The following is a 23,149-nucleotide window of genomic DNA, read 5'->3' as shown; positions in this document are numbered from 1 at the left end:
GATTTATTTAACATAAAATGACCGTTAAGAAACAAGAGTGTTCTTTTGATTTATATGTGCGCTGTAATTTAATTATATACGTAAAAGTTACTACTTGTTCTTCACGTCAGCCTTCTCCATGGCCTCGATCAAAGTCTTCGGCACTCGGTTGATCTCAATAACGATATCAGTAAGAGACAATCTCTTGAAATTCATTTGGATCCTCTGCACATCAGGGGCATCTACCAAAGCTTTGTTCTGGTCGACGACATCGACGATGACGACAAGCTTGTAGAAGCCGGAAAACCGGATTGACATAAACGAAATAGTAAAAGCGATGTTAAGGAAAAGACGATTCAAAAGAGACATGGAGTCGAGATATAATATCTTTCCTTAACTCTAAATATTCGCTCCGTAGTGAGACGGAACTGTACGAATATCGAGTCCCAGGATACAACCATGGTAGACGATCACGCTTCACCCGTGAATCGCCCTATCAAACTATAAATCTACGAAACACTCTCAAACTATAGACTTACGCTAAGGGATTTTTGCTGTTGGATTTTGATACGGAAAAAGTTGGAGAAATGAGAAGAGAGACGAGTTGTATTTAAAGAGATGGACGAGGAGCGACTTCCCGTAACTGTTGCATAACGTGCGCTCGTTAGTGGGGATTTGGCAAAGATCTCGGGAAGTTCAAGTTACGAACTTATTCCCCAAGACTCGCTCTCTCTCTCTCTCTTATCTCGTTTAAATATCTCGAGAGGATAAACTGCATGACGTTTTTATTTTTAGACAAACTGCTTGTTGACCTTAACTTGGTCCAAAAAAAATATTCTTATATAAACAGCTCAAAGCCCACGCCCATGCCAAGCCGGCCGGCCGGACAGCGGCGGCGGCACACGCATGGAAAGCCTTCTCCTCTCTCAAGCAGTTTAACCCATGATATCATGGGATCATATATAAACAGCTCAAAACTCTTTCTGCTGGCCGATGTGGGACTTTTCCCATTTCACCATTTCATTTATTTAACATTTCTTGTGGGTTCAGACCCATATCATTTTTTATTCACATTTTAATAAAGCCACTGGGCTTTATTGTTCCAACAAAGCTTTCCATGGTCTTTTCCGTAGTTGACAAGAGCAACTCTCCCTATCTCCACGTACCTCTTGAAAACCATTTTCGCCGCCGGTAGATTTGAAGGTGTGAGAGACGAGCAACAGCTGAAGCCAAACTTAAATCAATTACGAAATATTAATATTAATTTTGTTAATTTGATATTAAATGGAATATAAATTATATTTAACTAAATAATCTTCTACAAGTTTTATTGAGACAAATCAAAATTGGAAGTGTCTCTTTTTCAAATTTTCCCTTAAAATTATTATGATTGCATACTAAAACAGTGTGATTTACATGTATCATCTATACTATTTTTTTTTGAAACAGTATCATCTATACTATTAAAGCAAAATCTTTAATAGGATTTTGCCCTTAGTTTTAGAGTTACTTACAAGAGAATGTCACTGCTTATTTTTAGGAAAATTTAAATTAATTTCATCATTAAAATTCAACCAATTGGAATCAAAGATTTTCAAGACCAATCATACTTCAACAACTTTTATAAATTCAACCAATTGGAAACTTGATTTTTTTTTTTGGACAACTGAAAACTTGATCCATTTCCATATATAGTATAGATTACATATATACAAATACACATTAATTGCTGTTCAAATATCTATTGCAATGTAAACATATATATATATATATTTTAAATATATACTTTTCTCACGAACATATTTAATTATAACTTATGATTTTTAGTACTACAAGTATTAATAGAAGTATTTTAAATTAAGCATTTGAATTGGAATTAATCATGCGCTTTCAAAGCGTAGATCAAAATCTAGTCATTAATTAAAAAAAAATTAAATTTGGACATAAATCTTCATTTTGATTATGTTCTTTAGAGATTATCTATACATATTAAGTTAGCTTTTTCTCTTATGACAAGTGGTAGGGGAGTTTCAAGACATGTCTCCCCCGTGTATTTTTTTAACATTTTAGGTCTTTTTTCTTTTAGAGTATTGCAATTTGACCCACCACTTTTTAATTGTACACTATCTAATAATTCCCACACTAACTATTATTATATGAAGTTTGATTATCTATTTTATTAGTCACAAAAATCTAAGTTAAATATAAAATAAGTACTATATTTATTTTTTAAATATTTAATTTATTCACAACTAAATAACATAAATTTTTATTATTTTAACTATTTTCTGTTAATTCATTTATAAATTATGTATTTATTTTACTGTTAAAAATTATTAAATAACCAAAACAATAAGAAAAAACTAGAGTATAATACATAATATAAATATAAAACTTCCACAATCGCAGAGAAAAGAAATAAAATACCACAATAACACTAACTTAATAAAGGCCTAGAGCTGAAAAGAGATTAACAAAGAAGACTAATTTATCTCATCTTACCGTATAATGTCTTCGCTAGAACAAGCAGATGTCATAAATGGGTAAAAAAAATAAAATATGAGATAAAACAATCTCCCGAACACAAAAGAATGCGATCAAACACCAACGCAAAAAGCCAAAAAAGCAGGCAGAGGAAGAATAATCACCGGAAGACCAAAGTAACCACGAAACAGAAAGACACATGCTTAAAACACCGGAAGCACAATCACGAGCTTAAGAGATAAGAATCACCTCACAAACTAAACAAACACATATAAGGGTCCCTTGCCAGCAAAGAACCACAAAGCTATGAATAGAAGGGACCAAAGTTCCAAGATACTAACTCTCCACACCTACACCAACGGAAGCAGGGAAGAAGAGAAATAACCTTAGGGAGAGAGAATGGAAGCCAACCAACGAGAAACCAGATCTCAAGCTTGGAACCAGAAACCTCCCAAGCCCATAGAGCATACACAAAGGAAAAAACTGTCCAAACGTGGAGCGGAAAACACGCCAAAAGGGGGAGCCACCAGAGACGCGAGCAGCAATGAAAGGTGCACCGAGATGAAAGAACAAATAGAGAATGAGAGACGAAACGAAATTAGCAAACCGTGGAACCGTCCTCAAGTTATGAAAGAGAGCCTGGAAGCCAGATCACCAAAAATCAGATCTTAAAAACCAAGACGAGCAGAGAATATCAATGGCAAACCAACGACGAGGAAGGCAACATCAAAGACTATTAAACTCTGACCCAACCCAAGGAGATGTAATTCCTAACATAACCCAAAATCTAAGGAAGAAAACAACTGCAAAACTGTGAACTCAAAAACTACAACAAATAACAGATAATCTCACATGACAAAAAAGTGAGGAAAAACAATAGCACAGAGGTGAGTCTTTTTCCGGTGATGGTGAGAAGCGCTGCACACCAGAAAGGTAAACGAAATACATAAATGGTGACGGCTCAAGGTCAAATATGGGGAGGAGACAAAAAAAAACATCTTAAAAGAATAAAGTTCAAAATTGTGAAAAAAATAAAATACAATTTTGATGTTGAAACCGTTAATCTTAGCAAATTCGTAAATGAAGTTATTGAAATTCAAAATGTTTTACATAGAAACTCACTTCACCAATAACAAGTTTTACTATACACACAATAACAAATTATTGAAAAAACAAAACATAATATATTAATTTGTCACCTATTACTACATAACACAATAAAACACCAAATAATGATCTTCACAAATGAAGACTGGTCACATAATTACATCGTTCAAAAAACCATGTTTAACAACAATAAAACAATATCCCGCACGAAGTGCGGACATTCCCCCTAGTATGTTGATATAATTGACAGTTTAGCCTTTATTAAAAAAAAGATTACATTCTTAAATAAGAGATTTTCTGGATAATGTTAAAAAATATTAAAGTCAATGAATAAAAAAATATACTAAATTCTGAATCTAGAAGAGACTATAAATACCAGGTATATTGGTTTGTTAAATATCAGAAGTCTAGTGGTTATAACCACAGTTAAGAATGACATCAAAGATCACATTCTTCTTGCTCTTTGCTCTCGTTGCCGCTTGTAAGTCTCTCTAATCTCTTTAGCAAGCCTTTTCCTAAGCGTATTTTGATTCAAAATGTAATTAGGAAATATTAGTTTCTGATTCATTTTTTGGTATCGATGTGCTTAAATTAGGTGCAACGATGGTGAGTGTTCCAACAGCGGAAGCTAGTTATTGCGTAGATTCTAAAGATTGCCCAGATGTATGATGCAAGAATATTGCGGAGATAGAACGATGCGTACATCATCACTGCACATGTGTACCTCAATTCATGGTCAGCCATGAAGGGTGACACAAGATTGCGATGCAACAATCGTTATCTAATAAGTGTGTGGATGGCTTCTGTACTTGTAATCCTTAATGCCTAGTATCATAAACATATGAATATTTCTTGTTGTACTATCGTGGGAAGATTTTCTCATTGATATTAATAATAACATGTATTCAGAAAGAGTTATGTGTATGTTTAAAAATATAGATTGAATAAATTTTTATTTTATATGAAGGATTTCTCGCACATATAAGTTATTTGATAGGACAATTCTCCCAGATACTTTTTTTAAGTTTTTCAAAATAGTCCTAAAAAAAAGACTAAAATAGCCTGTTTTTATTTTGAAAAATTTAATATTTATTTTTTATTTTTAAAATTTTGAAAATTCACAATCAAAACCCCACCCTTTAACTTAAACTCTAAGTCTAAATTAGTTAACCCTAGGTATAAATGTATATTTACCTTTTAATAAAACATATTTTGATCATTTTTCTCTTTAAAGGCTATTTTTGTGAAAACAAAATTAAAATGACTATCCTATGTAATCTCTCTTTTTGATATCACTACGAGGAAAATGCCTCGTACCTGCCTAACACAATTCTCGCAAAGTTGAAGTCAGAGTGTACAGTTTCCGATGATGTTCCTAGAAATAGCAAGTCATCGGACTTTGACTCTCGGAGAATTGGATATGTCGTCAATTCCTTGGAAAATTACCGAAGGATGATCTTCTTGGTAGATTGTCGGTATCATTTGTCGGGGTATTTTCCGAGATCAAATTTCTGATGAAACTTATTATAAAAAAACATGGGGAAATTACAGACACTGTTTTTCTTTACAAAAACAGAGTATGGAAAAACAACATATTCTTTCTACACCCATTAAAAAAAAACCTAACTACTCACACAGATGTGATAGACTTCTAAGATGATATCAATTCGTTTTAAGTACTCACACAGAGGCGATACACAGACGAGTGAATCTCTTGATTGATATAGCTTTGAGTAAATGAGACTATACACGTTCTTTACCATTTGTTGTTGGATTAATCTTGAAAAAAAAGGAAACTTAGGAAACAAGCAAGAGACCTAATCCTACCGAGATATGGAATTAGATTATGTTTAGGAGTTATCTAAATGTAATGACTATTAGGATTAGGAATAATAAACTCGATATAAGGAGATATCAAAGTGTGACACATAATTTACAAGAGTTTAGAGATTGAGAGCTTAAGTTTTGAGCATATTTTCTTAAGCTAATAATAAGAGAGATATTCTTATTGATCTTTGAATTCAATATTTGGTATCAGAGCTAGAGATTGTGTTCTATGGGAAATCTATCGATAATGACAACATTGAAACCAAAAGAAGGAGATCATTCGATCAAGTGTCCAACGTTAACCTCTACGAACTACACCGTATCGGCCATTAGAATGAAGAACTTACTTAAGGTGCATAAAGTCTGGAGCATCGTACAAACAACAATAGACGAAGAAGATAAAAATGATATAGCAATTGGTTTGTTGTTTCAGGTGATACCCGAGACCTTGTTGCTGCAAGTCGGGGAGTTAAATACGGCAAAGAAGGTATGGGATGCTATCAGGGCATGACATGTTGGTGCAGAGCAAGTTAAAGAAGCAAGACTACAGACCTTAATGTCAGTATTCGACAGACTTACGATGAAAGATGCCGAGAAGATAGATGATTTTTCCGGAAAGCTGTCTGAAATTTCATCAAAGTCTGCTGCCCTAGGAGAAGAAATTGAAGAATCAAAACTGGTCAAGAAATTTCTTAAGAGTCTCCCTCGAAAGAAATACATACACATCATAGCATCACTCAAACAAGTGCTTGATCTTAAAACCACCAGTTTTGAAGACATTGTTGGTCGACTAAAGGCATATGAAGAAAGAGTTACCGAAGAAGAAGAAGCCCAAGAAGATCAAGGGAAACTCATGTACACTGATAGACCATGGATTTGACCCATTTTCATCCATGGTTTATATGTGTTTTTACTAATAATTATTATATTATAGAGTCTATTTATTATATTTATAAGATCATGAGTGATTTGGAGAAAAGTGATGATTTTGGAGCATTCTGGAGATATTTGGAGCAAGCACCCGAGATGACCATCGAGCTCGACCATCGGTCGATATTGGAGAGGAATAATCGATCGATGTTCATATCTTGACATTGATCGACAGCGAAGCGCGCAGAAAGCCTGTTTGGTCACAGCCGATTTGAAGCCCAAGTCTTCACCAATTTACAAGATTACCCCTGACGAGTTTTAACCTAATTATATAAGCTTTGCCACCATGTTAGAGGCAGAGTGTGTTTTTCTTGTTTTATTATTTTCACAGAAAGGTTTTCTAGGATTTTGATAGATTGGAGAGAAGATCCAAAGTTATAATTTGTGATTGGAACTCCATTAATATCTATTTACTATTCTAATGGAGTTTTCTTACCTAACTGCTGTTATGAATTGCTTAGCCATGTCTGAGTAGTTCCATTGTTAGATTTTAAGGTTTAAATAGGTTAGGAGGGATTAGCCCCAACTATAGATTGCTGAGTTGTGGTAATTGTCATTAGGATTGTTCATTAATGTCCGTCTCTAGATTAGCTACCTAGAACTTGCCCTAGGATTGATAGATAAAAGCGAGAGCTTCATTCTCATCCTGAAAACATTCTAACTGAGGTAAGTTTGTTGCTATGAGTAAGGCGAGAGCTGATCTAGTGAACTTAGTAAGCTATCATTCAACCCGCGCATAAAGCTTAACTAGAAGCGCGTCGATCGATATCATTATTGAATAATCGATTGACTGAGCGAAAGGTGTATCGATCGATATCCCTAAAGGATCATCGATCGACACTTTCTATTGGTCGACATACAATAGTTGAGATCATTAGATCTAGTTAATAGACAAGTCTAAACATGCGAAAGCTGATACACTTGTTGACTAAGTAGTTGAGCTTTACATTATCATGCATGCAACTCATTAGGCATCTGTAGGATTATAATCTCAAGTTTCCTGAATAAAAACCCTAAGTCTAACTATTTTCTTTTTAAGCACCAAAACCTCAATCAATCTATTGAACAAACACTTGTTTAATATAAAACTGCAATTTACATTTAAATCTCTAAAACCATCTAGCTTAACAAATCATATTAGATTTCTTAGGTTCCCTAGCTCCCTGTGAATTTGATCCCTAAGTACTGAAACTCGACCTCTTATTTGAGAGAGTATAAATCACTCCTTAGGGTAATTTGAGTGGTATCATACACCAACACGGATTCCCAATCCTCTTGTGAGTACTACGATGATTACCGAGGAAACAGAGGACGAGGCGCAAGGTCTTACAGAGGTAGGGGTCGTGGAGGATATGCAGTTCATGCCTTCTCGGAAATCAAACAAGGAAAACCTTCCCGCAAGCAACATCGTATCAAGCTAGCAAAGCACTTGAGCTTGTCCATGGTGATTTGTGCGGACATATAAGTGCGTGTTTGTGCTCATTGATGACCACACTCGATACATGTGGATCATATTGTTGAAGGAGAAGAGAGATTTCTTTGAGAAGTTCAAGAGGCTTAAGATTATGGTAGAACATGATTCAAAGCAGAGAGTATAGAGGTTTCGAACAGATAGAGGAGGAGAGTTTACTTCTCGAGAGTTTAATGTGTTCTGCGATCAAGCAGGGATCAAACGTCACTTATCAGCTCCATACACTCCTCAACAGAACGGAGTTGTAGAGAGACATAACAGAACTCTAATGGAGATGACTCGAAGTGTTCTAAACCATTTCAAACTTCCTAACTATTTGTGGGGTGAGGCAGTGAGGCATTCAACGTACATATTGAATCGTGTGGCTACTAGGGTACTTAAAGATGTGACTCCTTATGAAGCTTATCGGGGAAGTAAACCTAATCTAAGTAACATGCAAACGTTCGGCTCCATTGGCTACGCGAAAGTGGTGTAACCATACCTGAAGAAACTGGAGGATAAATCACAAGTGCTCATACACCTAGGGACCGAGTCGGGATCAAAGACATACAGGATGTATGATCCACAAACACAAAGAATCATTGTGAGTCAATATGTTATCTTTGACGAAAGCAAAGGATGGAATTGGAAGAAGAGGAGTCGGAACAGAGTACAGCTGATAGTTTTAAAATTGTTTTGGGAGCTTTCAGGAATCATGGATTAATGGAAGAAATAATTGTTGATTCGAGCAATGAATCAACAACACAACAGTCTGAAAACAACAGTAAGATAGAAGGTGAAGCTGTAACTCCTGAGCACGAAGAAGAAGAAGAAACAGAGCCCATCTTAAGAAGGTCGAAGAGACAAACAACAACACCAAAGTATTTAGACGATTATGTGCTTGTGACTGAAGCTGAAGAAGAAGGAGAGTATCTTCTCATGTGTCTAAACAATGAACCAAGAGACTTCAATGAAGCAAAAAATGCAAAAGAATGGATAGCCGCATGTGAAGATGAGTTGAGATCAATTGTCAAGAATGGAATGTGGACATGTGTTGATCTTCCCGTAGGAGCCAAATCGATTGGTTTAAAATGGATATTCAAACTCAAGAGAACAGACGGAAGCATCAACAAACACAAGGCATGACTCGTCGCAAAAGGTTATGCGCAGATACACGGTATTGATTATGATGAGGTTTCTGCTCCTGTAGCACTGATAGAGACGATCATGCTACTTATAAACCTTGCGGCTGCACATAACCGGGAGATACATCACCTAGATCTCAAGACGGCGTTCTTGCACGGAGACCTTAAGGACACAGTATACGTTACACAACCAGAAGGGTTTGAAGTTGTCGGGTCCGAGAGCAAAGTATATAAGCTAAACAAAGCTTTTTATGGTCTACGACAAGCACCAAGAGCCTGGAACCACAAACTAAATTCGATTCTTAAGGAGCTCCAGTTCGTAAAGTGCTCGAAGGAACCCTCTGTGTATCTAAGAAAGATACAAGGAGATCTTCTTTTTGTAGCAGTTTATGTTGACGACTTGTTCATTACAGAAACAAACGTGCAACACATAAACGATTTCAAGAGGGAGATGTCGGCTGAGTTTGAGATGAGTGACCTTGGAAGGTTAAATCATTTTCTTGGGATTGAAGTAATTCAACATCTGGGAGGAATTACATTGAGTCAAAAGAACTATGCGTTGAAGATCTTAGAGGAAGACGGAATGAAAAATTGCATGCACACGCCTATGGATTTCGGGTTGAAGCTATCGAAGTCAGGGGATGAGAAATCTATTGATGCAAAGACTTATCGAAGGAACATTGGCTGTATGTGTTACCTGCTACACACACGTCCGTACCTGTCTTACTGTGTAGGAATACTTAGCCGGTATATGCATGACCCGAAAGAATCTCATTGAGCAACAATGAAGCAATGTCTTAGATACTTACAAGGAATCACGAGCTATGGTCTGACATTTGAGAATACAACGGCAGGGACTACACTTCTTGTTGGCTATTGTGACTCAAGTCACAATGTGGATCAGGATGATGGTAAGAGCACGACAGGTCATGTATTTTACTTAGGCGAAAGTCCTATAACTTGGTGTTCGCAGAAGCAAGATACTGTGGCACTATCTTCCTGTGAAGCAGAGTTCATGGCCGGTACGGAAGCAGCTCGTCAGGTGATTTGGTTGCAGGATTTACTTGGTGAAATTAGCGAGTTACTATGCTCACGAGAAACCCAGTGTTTCATGGCTGATCAAAGCACATGCATACTCGATATCATTTTATTGGAGAATGTGTGGAGAAAGGTTTGATAGAAGTCGAGCATGTTCCTGGGACAGAGCAGAAGGCAGATATCTTGACGAAAGCACTAGGAATAATCAAGTTCAAGGAAATGAGAGAACTCATTGGAGTTCAAGACTTGTCGAAGATGGAGTTCAAGCTTAAGGGGGAGAATGTTAGATTAAGATTGAAGAAAAAAGAAATTTAGGAAACCAGAAAGAGACCTAATCCTACCGAGATATGGAATTAGATTATGTTTAGGAGTTATGTAAATGTAATGACTATTAGGATTAGGATTAATAAACTCTATATAAGGAGATATCAAAGTGTGACATTACAAGACTTTAGAGATTGAGAGTTTAAGTTTTGAGCATATTTTCTTAAGCTAATAATAGGAGAGATACTCTTATTGATCTTTGAATTCAATATTTGTTACCATATTCAGCAGATTCTGGGTTGAAAAAGAGAGATTAGTCTCACAAAAACTTGAGAAGAGATGAAGTTAGAATGGTGAAGCTTTAATTTCTTAAGGGTAAAGCTGTAATTTAATTTTTAGCACTTTCGATCCTGAAGGTAAATTGATTTCTCTTCTGACGACCGTCTTAACTGGTTGGAGGTTCCATTTCTACAGGATTCTGCAAAGCTGTCACCTTTTAAAATTGAGCAGTGAATCTGACAGTATTGTAATCTTCTTACTTGCTCCAATTCTACTCTGATTCTATTGAAAACCATTTCATATACAGATGCTCTTCTCACCAACAATAGAGAAAGGGTTGTGGCTACACGTGGGTATGTGCTCTTATATCTTGATAGTTTACTTCAACAAGCATATTTGATCTTAACGATACAATAGACAGATGGTGTTGCAAATAAAAGTCTTAGAGCAGTTGGTGAGACAAATTTTGTTTTGAAAAGGACTATCCACCATGTTTCTACAATGCTATGAAAGGTACTCTTAAGCCGAGAAACAACTAAATCTCCTAATTCCCACGTTAATGTATGTTTAATAATCTCCAAATCTCTGTCATGCATATATATGCCCAATACCTTGAATGTGTTTTTAACTTACTAACAAAATGTATAATGAAAATTAATTGTGTAGGCACAGATGAAGTAGTCAATGGAACATTTGAGGCTTGAGCCTAAGACTGAGCTTTGGTAGAGGAACAAAAGGTACTGATACATTTTATGAATAAGCATCTATGAATAATAATATTCTAATTTTATTACTTAACCTTGGGAATTAACAAAAGAGAGGATGGTATGGATCAGCTATAGACATTGTGTGGCACAAGATTTGGAATTAATTAGTCTAAACGGAGCTCCAGAATCTGGAGGAGCAGCTTGATACTTTTCTTAAAACATATTCGCTCCAGAAAACTAATATACCCTATAAGCTCATACACACGCACATCTTCACGTACATCTTTACAAAAAAAAGCATTATTAGTTTCTTTTGATTGGTATAGTCATGAGCCTATCTTCACGTAGGTGGGCTTTGTCCGTTTAGTAAACACTACAAAAAAAACAACGGTATTCTGACAGACATTCCGACGGAAAATGAAATCCTCGGAATTTCCTCGGAATATACCGACGGAATTCCGAGGAACCATCAATCCGTCGGAATATTCCGAGGAAATTCCGACGAACTAGTGATCGATCGATGCGTTTTTGGACATATACCCATCGATCGATCACATTGTTACGCTTTGGTCCATCTTAGTGATCGATCGATGCGTTTTTGGACATAAATCCATCGATCGATCCGTTTATAAAAAAAATATTCGAGATTTTGAAACTCCAAACACTAGTTCCTCGGAATTTCCTCAGAATATTCCGAGGAAATTCCGAGGAACACTTGATATCCTCGATCGATCGATGGGATAATCCCATCGATCGATCACATTGTTACGCTTTGGTCCATCTTCGTGATCGATCGATGCGTTTTTGGACATATATCCATCGATCGATCCGTTTATAAAAAAACATTCGAGATTTTGAAACCCCAAACACTAGTTCCTCGGAATTTCCTCGGAATATTCCGAGGAAATTCCGAGGAACACTTGATATCCTCGATCGATCGATGGGATAATCTCATCGATCGATCACATTGTTACGCTTTGGTCCATCTTAGTGATCGATCGATGCGTTTTTGGACATATATCCATCGATCGATCCGTTTAAAAAAAAATTGACGTTTTGAAACCCCAAACACTAGTTCCTCGGAATTTCCTCGGAATATTCCGAGGAAATTCCGAGGAAGAAAAGGGTTTCCTCGGAATTCCCTCGGAATATTCTGAGGAAATTCCGAGGAAATAGAGTTTTTAAACCGAAAACAACGTTTTTGCGGTTTGAATAACACCTATATAACCCTTATTAAGTGTCTTACGTTCATTATGAAGTCAAAAATTTGTTCCTTACCCTATAATAAACACTTTTCCGATTGTATGAACGAAATCCCCACAACATAAGAGAAACACTTATACACTTTAATGAACGGTAAAGGGAATACTTACAATTCGTTTTGAAATTTGTTATTTCATGGTTTATGCTCATCTATACAAAGAATCCTCAATGATATGCATTACAATTGTATAAGAAATGAAATACGGCAAAAAAAATGGATGTTTTGAAACCCCAAACACTAGTTCCTCGGTATTTCCTCGGAATATTCTGAGGAAATTCCGAGGAACAATATAAATTAATAGAAATACATGCACAGGATATTCTTTTTCCTCGAATTAATGAAAATATTCCGAGGAAATTCCGACGGATATTTTAGTGGCCGTCGGAATTTTCTCAGAATATTTTCATTTAACCGGGCAAACAAGCCGCCAAATATTTCGGGAAAATTGAAATTGAAAATACTGAGGGAATTCCGACGGAAGATATCCGTCGGACCCAAGGTTTTATAAACTCCAAACGCATCTTCTTCCCCATTTCTCTCTTCTTCCTCTCCGGCAATCTCTCTCTCCTTCTGGCGTTCTCCACCTTCTCTCGCGACGAACTCTCCGGCGAATCCTTTCCATTCCCTTACAAATCATGTAAGGACCCTATCCCACTCTCTTAGGTTCTATTTGTTAGGTTTTTAAGTAGATTTGATGATTTGAGAAGGTTTTTGATAGATTTTTGTTAGGGTGATTGGGTAGGATTGTGATTTGTTGTGTAATAGGTTTAGAATTGTGATTTGGTTGTGTTGAATTGATTTAGAACTTTTTTTATAAATTGTTCATTATTTTTGTATTTACAAAACGTTTTTTCTATATAAATTCGATTTTACAAAACGTTTTTTGTATATAAATTCGATTTTTGGATTTATAAAAGATGATTTCATATTTTAAAATTAATTTTGTATTTATAAAACATTTTTTTGATTTATAAACACTATTTTTTTTATTTTTGTATTTATAAAAACTATTTTTAAATATACAAACCGTTCTTTGTATATAAATTCGATTTTTGGATTTATAAAAGATGATTTCATATTTTAAAATTAATTTTGTATTTATAAAATATTTTTTTTATTTATAAACACTATTTTATTATTTTTGTATTTATAAAAACTATTTTGTATTTATAAAAAGATGATTTCATATCTATAAAAATATTTATATTTATAAATCTAATTTTGTATTTATAAAACATTTTTTTATTTATAAACACTATTTTATTATTTTTTGTATTTATAAAAACTATTTGTATTTATAAAAAGATGATTTCATATTTATTAAAACTAATTTTGTATTTATAAAACATTTTTTTATTTATAAAAACTATTTTATTATTTTTTGTATTTTAAATATGTTTTCTATTTCAATTTTAATTTTATATTTTCGAATTTCAATTTAAAAAATGTATTATTCCCTCAGTTTTAATTTCAATTTCAATTTAAGTATTATTCCGTTTGATCTTATTTGATCTCGTTTGCAAATATCATATTAAAAATGTAATAATACTTAAGACCGCAAGGAGTTTCAACATCATTAGCTATAGTAAACTCTGAGGTGAGTTTTCCAACGGTTGTATATGTACCTAATTTAGATAAAATGTTTGATTCTGCGTGTTATTTTACAAGGAATACAAAATTTTGAACCATTTGATATAAACTTCGATGAGCATTATCCTAAAGTGGCATTTCATCAAATCATGATGGTGCCTCTGAAGCTGTTTAACACGTTTTACCATTTTTCAGTGTTTTAGAGGTTAATGCTTCCTGTCTCGGTTAGTTCCATGCTTCGAATGTGATTAGGGATTACTGGGGACAGAGGCTGTTCAAGGTGATTATGTCGCTTTTTATCCACCCGCTCACCGGTATACCCAAATCACAGCTTACCCTTTCTCTGATGAGAAGGATCTCCATGTCAATGCCGGTTGTTTGTCAAGCTCTTGCTTGCTTAGAGATTAGATGAGCATAGATTCTTTGTGACGGTTCTTGATTTGAGCTTTGTGTTGGATAAGCTTTGATTGCTTGGATCTCAAGACATCCTTTAACAAGTTGGTTAAGGATAAGATAAACTTGTAATAAATCTTAGTAGTATTAGGAGTTATCTATTACTAATAGGATAAGGAAATCTACTCTACTATATATATTGATGTCGAGGTTGTAGCATTGACATAACGATATAGAGAAGTTTAGTTTTAAGCAAATTTGAAAACATTCAATAAAGAGTGCAATTCTTCATATTCAAATGTGTTTTCGAGCTACTTTACTTTGTTATGGATGGGAAAGGTTTTTTGGACATAATTGGCTGTGAAATTCGCAGCTGCTTGCCTCTTTAGCGTCACTTAAATTAGATCAGCAACCATATATAGGAGGACATGGAGATAGAAAATAATTTGTTTACAAAAAAATGCCTTTGACTCACCTCAGTGTCAAGGAGTTAGGCACAATGAGCTGTGAAGAGAATAGGAATTTGATTAAGGGTCTAACTTGTTTTCCGGTACCATCCGCAAATGCATTTTTTTACGGTTATTAGCAGTTGGAGTTTTGCAACAATCACACAAAACACTATAAATCATTTCAAACCGTTCCAAATCTTTTAATGTCAAAAGCTGGTTCCTGCTAACGTTTGCGGTTGTGGACTATTGCGGCTGGATAAATAAATGTAAAAATATATTCTAAGAATATTTAACTTTTAAATTTAAATTTTAATATTGAAATATTATTAATAAAATAGATATACATTTTATCTTTTAATTTAAATTTACTAATGTTATCATAATTCATTTTTATAAAAAATTTAAACCGAGAATATTCACTATAACTTTTAAACATTAATATATATACATATATAAACAAAATAAAATATTCTTTTAAAAGTTCTAATATAATCTTCAAAACAAATTTTATTGATATTATAACTTTCATCTAAATTTTCAAAATAAATAAATAAACACAATACTGGTATTACTTATATTATATTAATAATTATAATATTTTTTTATAATAGTATGATTTTATATTTTTATAATAATATAATGTGTTAGTATTGGTAATTTATTACTAAACCAGTGCACTATCTCAAAATCAATCAGTCATAAATATTCTGCAAACGTATTGATTTCTAACTGCTGAACCAGTTCTACAATCCACTAGAAACCGCATCCACCCACGACCGCAATCTCTCGCAACCGATGTCCGCAACCAGTCAGGCCCTAAATGGAGGAGGAATTTTGTGAACGTCGTGCTTATTATGTTTTCTTCCCGACAGCTCTTGCATGGAGAATGCTTTATGGACAGATATCCTTAGGAAAAACTCTGATCTAAACGTTTAATAGAAAAACGTTTCTATAATCTTAGTTTCAACATGTTAGTTCACAATGTGAGCTTGGTAATTGTATTTTACGTTACTTTTTATATTTCAGGCGTCTATTGAGCGTAGACGGTTTCTGTTTGTTGCAGATGATAATAGTTCTTAACTACTGGAATATACTTGAAGCCGCGACATAACTAAGCTCTGGACTGGAGAAAAGTATTCATCAAGTTGTTAAAGCTTGGAACTCTAGTTTATTTGGGTCAGTTTGGTTTGCATGTGTTTATTAACATACATGGAATCCCTTCTCAGGAACTGAGTCATGGAGAACGCAGAGAGTGTGAGACCAGCTGCGACTTCCGATTTGTGTTCGGTTCATGCAGAATTGTGTAAGAAAAATATTAGATAACGTTAAAACTTTTGAAACAAACCTAGAGGGTAGGCATGGACATTATACCCGGACCCGAAAACCAGAACCGGAACCGATCCGAAAATACCTGACCAAAAAATCGAACCAAAAAACTTATAAGTACTTATCGGGTCCAAAAAATTTCTACGCAACAAGAACCGAAAAGAACTGACCCGAATAGATCCGGACCCAAAAAAACCTAAATCGAATAGACCTGACCCTATAAGAACCGATTCATAAACGACTTAAAAACATTAATATCCAAAATTATAATTTTTTGTGCTCTATTTTCTATATTTTATTTTATGATTTAGTTGAAATATTTTTTTTGTTACGATATTTGTTCTAATTGTGTAGCATTTTCAAGTAATATGAAACTTTAACTGTAAAATTTAGAGTTTAACATGTTTTATTATATTTTAATAGTTCACTAGATTTTGACCCGGCTTTGCAAGCTCGGAATATGTTAATTTGTAAGATTTTTTTATTTAGAATTTGTAAAAACACTGATTTAAATGCAAAAATATTTTAAATAATAACTTAATAAATATTTTGTTAATTTGTAAGAATTTTGTTTTTATTTAAAATATTTTTGCATTTAAATCAGTGTTTTTAAAAATATCCATATTTAAAAAATCACTAAAACCCGAGACTAACCGATTGAACCGATGGATGACCGATATGTAATCCAATTTGATTTAAATTATTATAGTTTCATAATTTGTCACTTTTTAATCCAAATTTAAAGTTCTTTGTTTTGCAATTTTATAAAATTATGACGTTTCTACAAAATTTGATAGAGAAAATGATAGATATCAAATAATTAAGAACTATAAATATGTCTTGAACATATTTTACTCCTTTTTATATAGCTTAATTAATTTTATTATAGTTGTTTTGTATCTTGTTAATGATTTGGTTTATATTATAATCAGTTTAAATTTGTGTTAACAATTAGTGTTAAGCATTTTCTTTAGATAACATATATGTTGAACATTTTTCATAATTATTTTTGTTATTATATTATTGTACAATGTATAACTTTATATGTATATATCTATATATATATATATATATATTATGCTATGGCTATTATTTAATGATTATGTAACTTAAATAATATAACCATTGTTTAGGAAATATAAATAAAGTAATCCGTTAATTTAACTGATTTATTATTGAATTTTTGTAGTATATAAACCTGTAAAATAAGTTATATTTATTTTCGTTGTTTTAAAAATTATTTTAATTCTTTTCATTATTTAATTTATCTATAATTTGAAAAATATTGTTATAAATTATAAAAATATGATGTCTAATATTTTATATTGTTTTAACAAAAGATTAATTATAGTGTTGTTTGAAAAATGGATAGTAGTATAAAGAAAGAAATATATTGTTTGGAAACATGGATAGTAGTATAAAGAAAGGTATATTAGTGATTTAATGTAAGTTTAACTATAAAATTGAAAGGTATTTTTAATTTAAGAACTTACAAAATAAACGTTAGGTCCAACACAATGTTTCTGTTTTAATAAGATAGATTTGAAGTTATTTTGTAAAATTTTAGATATATGATAGATTTTGACTAAATTTGATTGGGTTTGCGTAGTTCGTGTCTTTTTCAAATTCTAAATACCTGAACCCGATTACAGACCCAAAATTACGGATTATTTACATGTATTTTAATTATAGATCCGAACCGACCCAGAACCGAGGAGAAATAATCCGAACCGAAATTTTACAAATACCTATTGAGTCCAAATGTCTAGGACCCAAAGGATCCAGAATCGAGAGGAGCACCGGCCTGAACACGACCCTAAAATCTGAACGCCGAAGCCTACTAGAGGGTTAAATAGAAATAGAACAAAAAAAGTATAACAAACTGGATAACCTTATTAGAATTTGGGAAAGTTTTCATGTTTACCACTTTTTTTTTTTTGACCAAATGTTTACCACTTTTTTTTTGTACCACTATACAAAAATAGTAGTGGTGGTATACAAAAATAGTAGTGTTTACCACTTTTTTTGTACCACTATTTTTGTATACCACCACTAAAGAGATATTTTCAAAAATACATTCTTCATTTAGATGCAAAAGACTCTTATATCTTTGTTCTCTCTATATATAATAAATAATCATATAAATAACTAAGAAAAATAATATATATATATATATATATATGTGTTTTCGAATTATATTTTTTCAAATTCAAACTTTTTAATTATTTTTTTGAAATTTTTTTTTTCAAAATTTTCTTTGAAAATCGTAAATTATTTTTGAAACTATTTTTAAAAAAAATTATATATATTTTAAATATTTATTTATATATTTATTAAAATCCTAAATTTCATATTCCAAAAATCCTTCTCCACCCCTCAACGCTAAACCCTAAGTCTAGATTAGTTAACCCTAGGATTATAAATATCTTTTTTCTTCTTTAAAAATACGGGTAAAAATGGTTAGTGTAAACATTAAAAGTTGTATTATGAATATGGTATTTTTGGCAATTTCACTAGAATTTGTTCCCATGTATTATTTATGATAACATTTCAACATTTTAACTAAAATACTCAAACTGTATATACAATTAACACTGCTAAATTTTAAAAACTTTATAAGCTTCAAATAAAAATTTTAAAAACTTTATAAGCTTCAAATAAAAAATTTAAAAATAAATAAAAAATGATTACATCAAAAAAAAATTATAAAAATTGTGTTATTTTCTGGTTGTAAATCTATTTTACAATAACATAAACTCTATGACACAATTGAAAAAAAAACAAAATTAAAATTTGGAAATTATTACAAATTTTGAGCTTAAATTGGTAAGAAAAACAACTATCCAAAATTTAGGTATAAATAATATGTTACGCAAAAATTCATATATATATATGGTTTTTAATTTAACTAATTCGAAACTCGTATTCCGCGCATAAAAAAGCTCTAGAAAAGTTAAAGGCTAATCAATAATAGTTTTATAGAGAAATATAATAAAAAAAAAATAATGGTGGAGAATAAGTTTTCCGTAAAAAAAAATAAGAAATTGTATAGTATATATTTTAAATGTATCTTTTTAAACAATTTTATTTTCAAAGAAATGAATGATTTTAATTGTATTTATTAAACTTTGATTAGATAAAAGTTGTGGGAAACAATCAATCACAAAAATAATATATTTATAATAAAATTTAAATGTCTAAATGTCTAAACTATCAAAGTTATTGAAGGAAAGTTTCACAAGCTAAGAGCTCATTCATATACCACAGACGCAGAATTTAAAGACGGAAAGTCTCGCACGTAGTGCAAAAAGTCAATCGTCTTTTGTTGTCCATATGGATGCGGAGCTACCAGTTTGGTTTACAGAGTCTGTATGAGTTTATTTTTAAGTTGCTGGCAAAAAAAATGTAAATGTATGACATCATTTTAAAACAGAATGAGTAATAAAGAAAATATTTTAGTGGATACATGTATTAATAATAAAAAAAACGTTAGTTTTATTTAGCAAATTTACCTATAAATTGCTGGCAGCAGAAAAAAAAACTATACATGGAGTGCGTTCAAATCTAAAGTGTGGACCAATTTGAGTTTTTAATGAAATTTAGATAGTTCTATAAGAATTAGAGATATCATTTTGGTTAAATCATTTTAGAGTTTCACCTAAAATCATGTGATTTGATTTTTTTTAACTTACAAACTTTATCCAAATACTCTAAAATTAATAGTAAACTTTGAAAATTCACAACTTAAAATATTGTCAATGACACTGAATTTCATAATACTTTATACTCCATCCGTTTTATATTAAGTGTCGTTTTAAATTTTAAATTTTGTTTCATTATAAGTGTCGTTTTATAATATCAATACAAATATTAAATGTTTTTTCCAGTTTTTATTCTTATTCTTAGCTCATTAATTAATAAAATCAAACAAAATCATGTTTTAAATCGGGATAAAACAGAACATTTAATCATTTTTTAATTCGTGTGCAAGAACTTTAAACGATATTTATAATAAAACGGATGGTATAAAATGTCAAATTCAATCAATTTATCATTTTAATACAAATTATCTTGAACTTTTGGATTTGGAGTCAATATATCGTACAGGTTACTATTATATTTTCTGGTCAACAACGTATTACTTTTCTAAAAACAAAAATCATAATCCAGGCTTCTTAGCCAACGTGTACCATCTCTCACGTCATTTGAACGGACGAAAGGAAAAGTTCAAACCTCATTTACACTTAGGCTTAGGCTGATGCGGTTGACGAATATATCAAAATAGGAGGTACTACAGCATTGGAGTGCTTGCGTTGATTTTGTAAAGGAGTCATACAATTGTATGAGCACGAGTATCTTAGAGCTCCAACTCAAGATGATCTTCAAAGAATTTTGCACGTCAGTGAGATGCGGGGATTTCCAGGGATGATCGGGAGCATTGATTGCATGCATTGGGAATGGAAAAATTGTCCAGCGGCGTGGAAAAGTCAATTTACTAGAGGAGATAAGGGAACCACCACTACTATACTTGAAGCAGTTGCTTCTCATGATCTATGAATTTGGCATGCATTTTTTGGATGTCCAGGCACATTAAACGACATAAATGTTCTAGATCGTTCTCCGGTGTTTGATGATGTTGAACAAGGAAATACTCCTAGAGTGAAATTTTTCCTGAATCAACGTCCGTATGACATGGCATACTATCTAGCTGATGGTATCTATCCTTCTTATCCAACTTTCGTCAAATTAATCAGACTTCCTCAAAGTGAGCCAGACAAGTTATTTGCAAAATATCAAGAAGGATGTCGGAAGGACATCGAACGTGCATTTGGAGTTTTACAGGCTCGATTCAAAATCATTCGTGAACCAGCTCGCATGTGGGATATAGCCGATTTGGCTATCATCATGCGGTCATGTATCTTATTGCATAATATGATTGTTGAAGATGAACGAGATACATATGCTCAACATGGACCGATTATGATCAATCTGAGGCAGGTGGTTCTAGTACACCGCAACCATTTTCGACTGAGGTGTTACCCGCTTTTGCAAATCATGTGCGTGCTAGATCTGAATTACGTGATTCAAAGGTACATCACGAATTGCAAGCAGATCTAGTCAAACACATATGGGCAAAATTCGGGATGTTCCAAAATTAAAACGACTTTAAGTTACGTGTGGTTTAAGAGTTTTTATGTTTTTGAATTGAGTTTATTGTACCAATTAAGTTGTGTGTTTTTATTTTTTGTATTACATCGTGTGTATTTGAATTTTCATAAGTTTATTTGTTTAATAAAAATATTGTATTTTTAAAAATAGTTAAAAATATAAATGTATTTTTTTTAAATATGTCATTTTAATTATTTATGTTAATTATACTCGAAATTATTATTTATGTAACTATTAAATTGTAAAGAATAATAAGATGATTTAAAAAAATGGTGGGGTAGGGTGTTGAATTTTATTAAACAAAACTATTGTAGATATTAAAAATAAAGTGGGTGTTGAATAATTAGGTGAAAGAAAGAGAAAATGATTTGGAGTATTAAAAAGAGAAAAAGAGGGTGTTGAATAAATCAACCATTGTAGATAATCTTATACACATACGTGAGTCAGAAGAAGATTCTTCTTCGGTTGACAAAAAAAAAGGTAGAAGACATAGAAGATTCTTCAATTATTACAACGTAATCAGATTAGTCAGTTCATAAACATGCACCGTAGTCTTTATATTGATTAGACAGTGGCTATAAAAAATTTAGCTGTTAAATTTGTGCTGTAAATGAGTTAGTTATAACTGTAACTTTATTGATATAGATTAAGATTTTTGTTGTAGTTAAATTGGATATATTAGAAAGTTTTTGATTATACATATTTTAAAATCATTTATGCGAGATTATATATATATATATATATAATTATTTTTCAATTAAAATCATTTATATTAGTAAATAAGTCATCTATTACCAAAATTTACTATCATTTTACGTAATAAATAAATAACAGTTATATTATTTTAAAATTTCAAAAATTTAAAAATGTATTCAAAAGTAAATAAAAATTATAATCTTTATAGTAAAATTCATATCTAAACAATAATAAATTTTATCTAAGATTGTCTAATTTATTTGATATTATAAATACTTTTCACAATTTTATAAATTCAACAGCATAAATAATAAAGATGTAAATTGTTTACTTATATAAAAAAAAAGTTTTCTTTAAAAGTTTTCTTTAATTTTTTTATTTACCTTTAAAATAAATCTAGATTATGATTGGTAAAAATCAATAGAAATTTGATATAAACTTTAAATTTTAAAATAGAGCTACATTATAATTAGTAAAAATTGTTGATTAAAAAAATTAAATAAAGATTGTTCTCAGTTGGTGAAGATGGTTTCAAAATCAGAAGAATTGCCGGTTTTTTCAAGTTATTTGGAAAACATAAAGATTTTGAAAATGAATTTCAACGTCTCAGAGCTCATTCATATACCACGGATGTGAAATTTAAAAACGGACATCAACTACCGTTTGTTGTCCATATGGATGAGAAGCTACAATTTTAATTTATAAAATTTATATGAATTTGTTTAAATTACCGACAAAATAAATAAATAAATAAATAAGGATAAAGAACCGAGACAAATTTCAACCAATCACCCATTATGTTCGACAAAAAGTCTTCACGTAATTATGACTCACATCGACATTAGACACCGACACCTAACTTTCTTTAAAAAAAAAAAATTCAAACACCTAATTATTGTATGCATTCAAATGTCTATAACATGAACGGTTAATTTACGGTCGAAAACAAAAAAAAAAATATCTGTGAAGACAATATCTTGTTTACAGAAAGAAAAAAAACCCTGGTTATTTAACTAACCGATAAAGCGATTGAATTTGCTGATTTTTGAAAT

The 23,149-nt window shown here is 32.0% G+C and overlaps 1 pseudogene; it reads left to right on the top strand.

Moving 5' to 3' along the window:
• Nucleotides 1-9,706: 9,706 nt before the first annotated feature.
• On the top strand, nt 9,707-23,048 carry LOC125582443 (annotated as a pseudogene).
• Nucleotides 23,049-23,149: the final 101 nt, after the last annotated feature.

Source organism: Brassica napus, chromosome C2, assembly GCF_020379485.1.
Source record: "Brassica napus cultivar Da-Ae chromosome C2, Da-Ae, whole genome shotgun sequence".
NCBI classification, from domain to species: Eukaryota; Viridiplantae; Streptophyta; class Magnoliopsida; order Brassicales; family Brassicaceae; genus Brassica; species Brassica napus.
The sequence above is the reverse complement of the archived record's forward strand: the minus strand, read 5'-3'. Positions and strand labels throughout refer to the sequence as shown.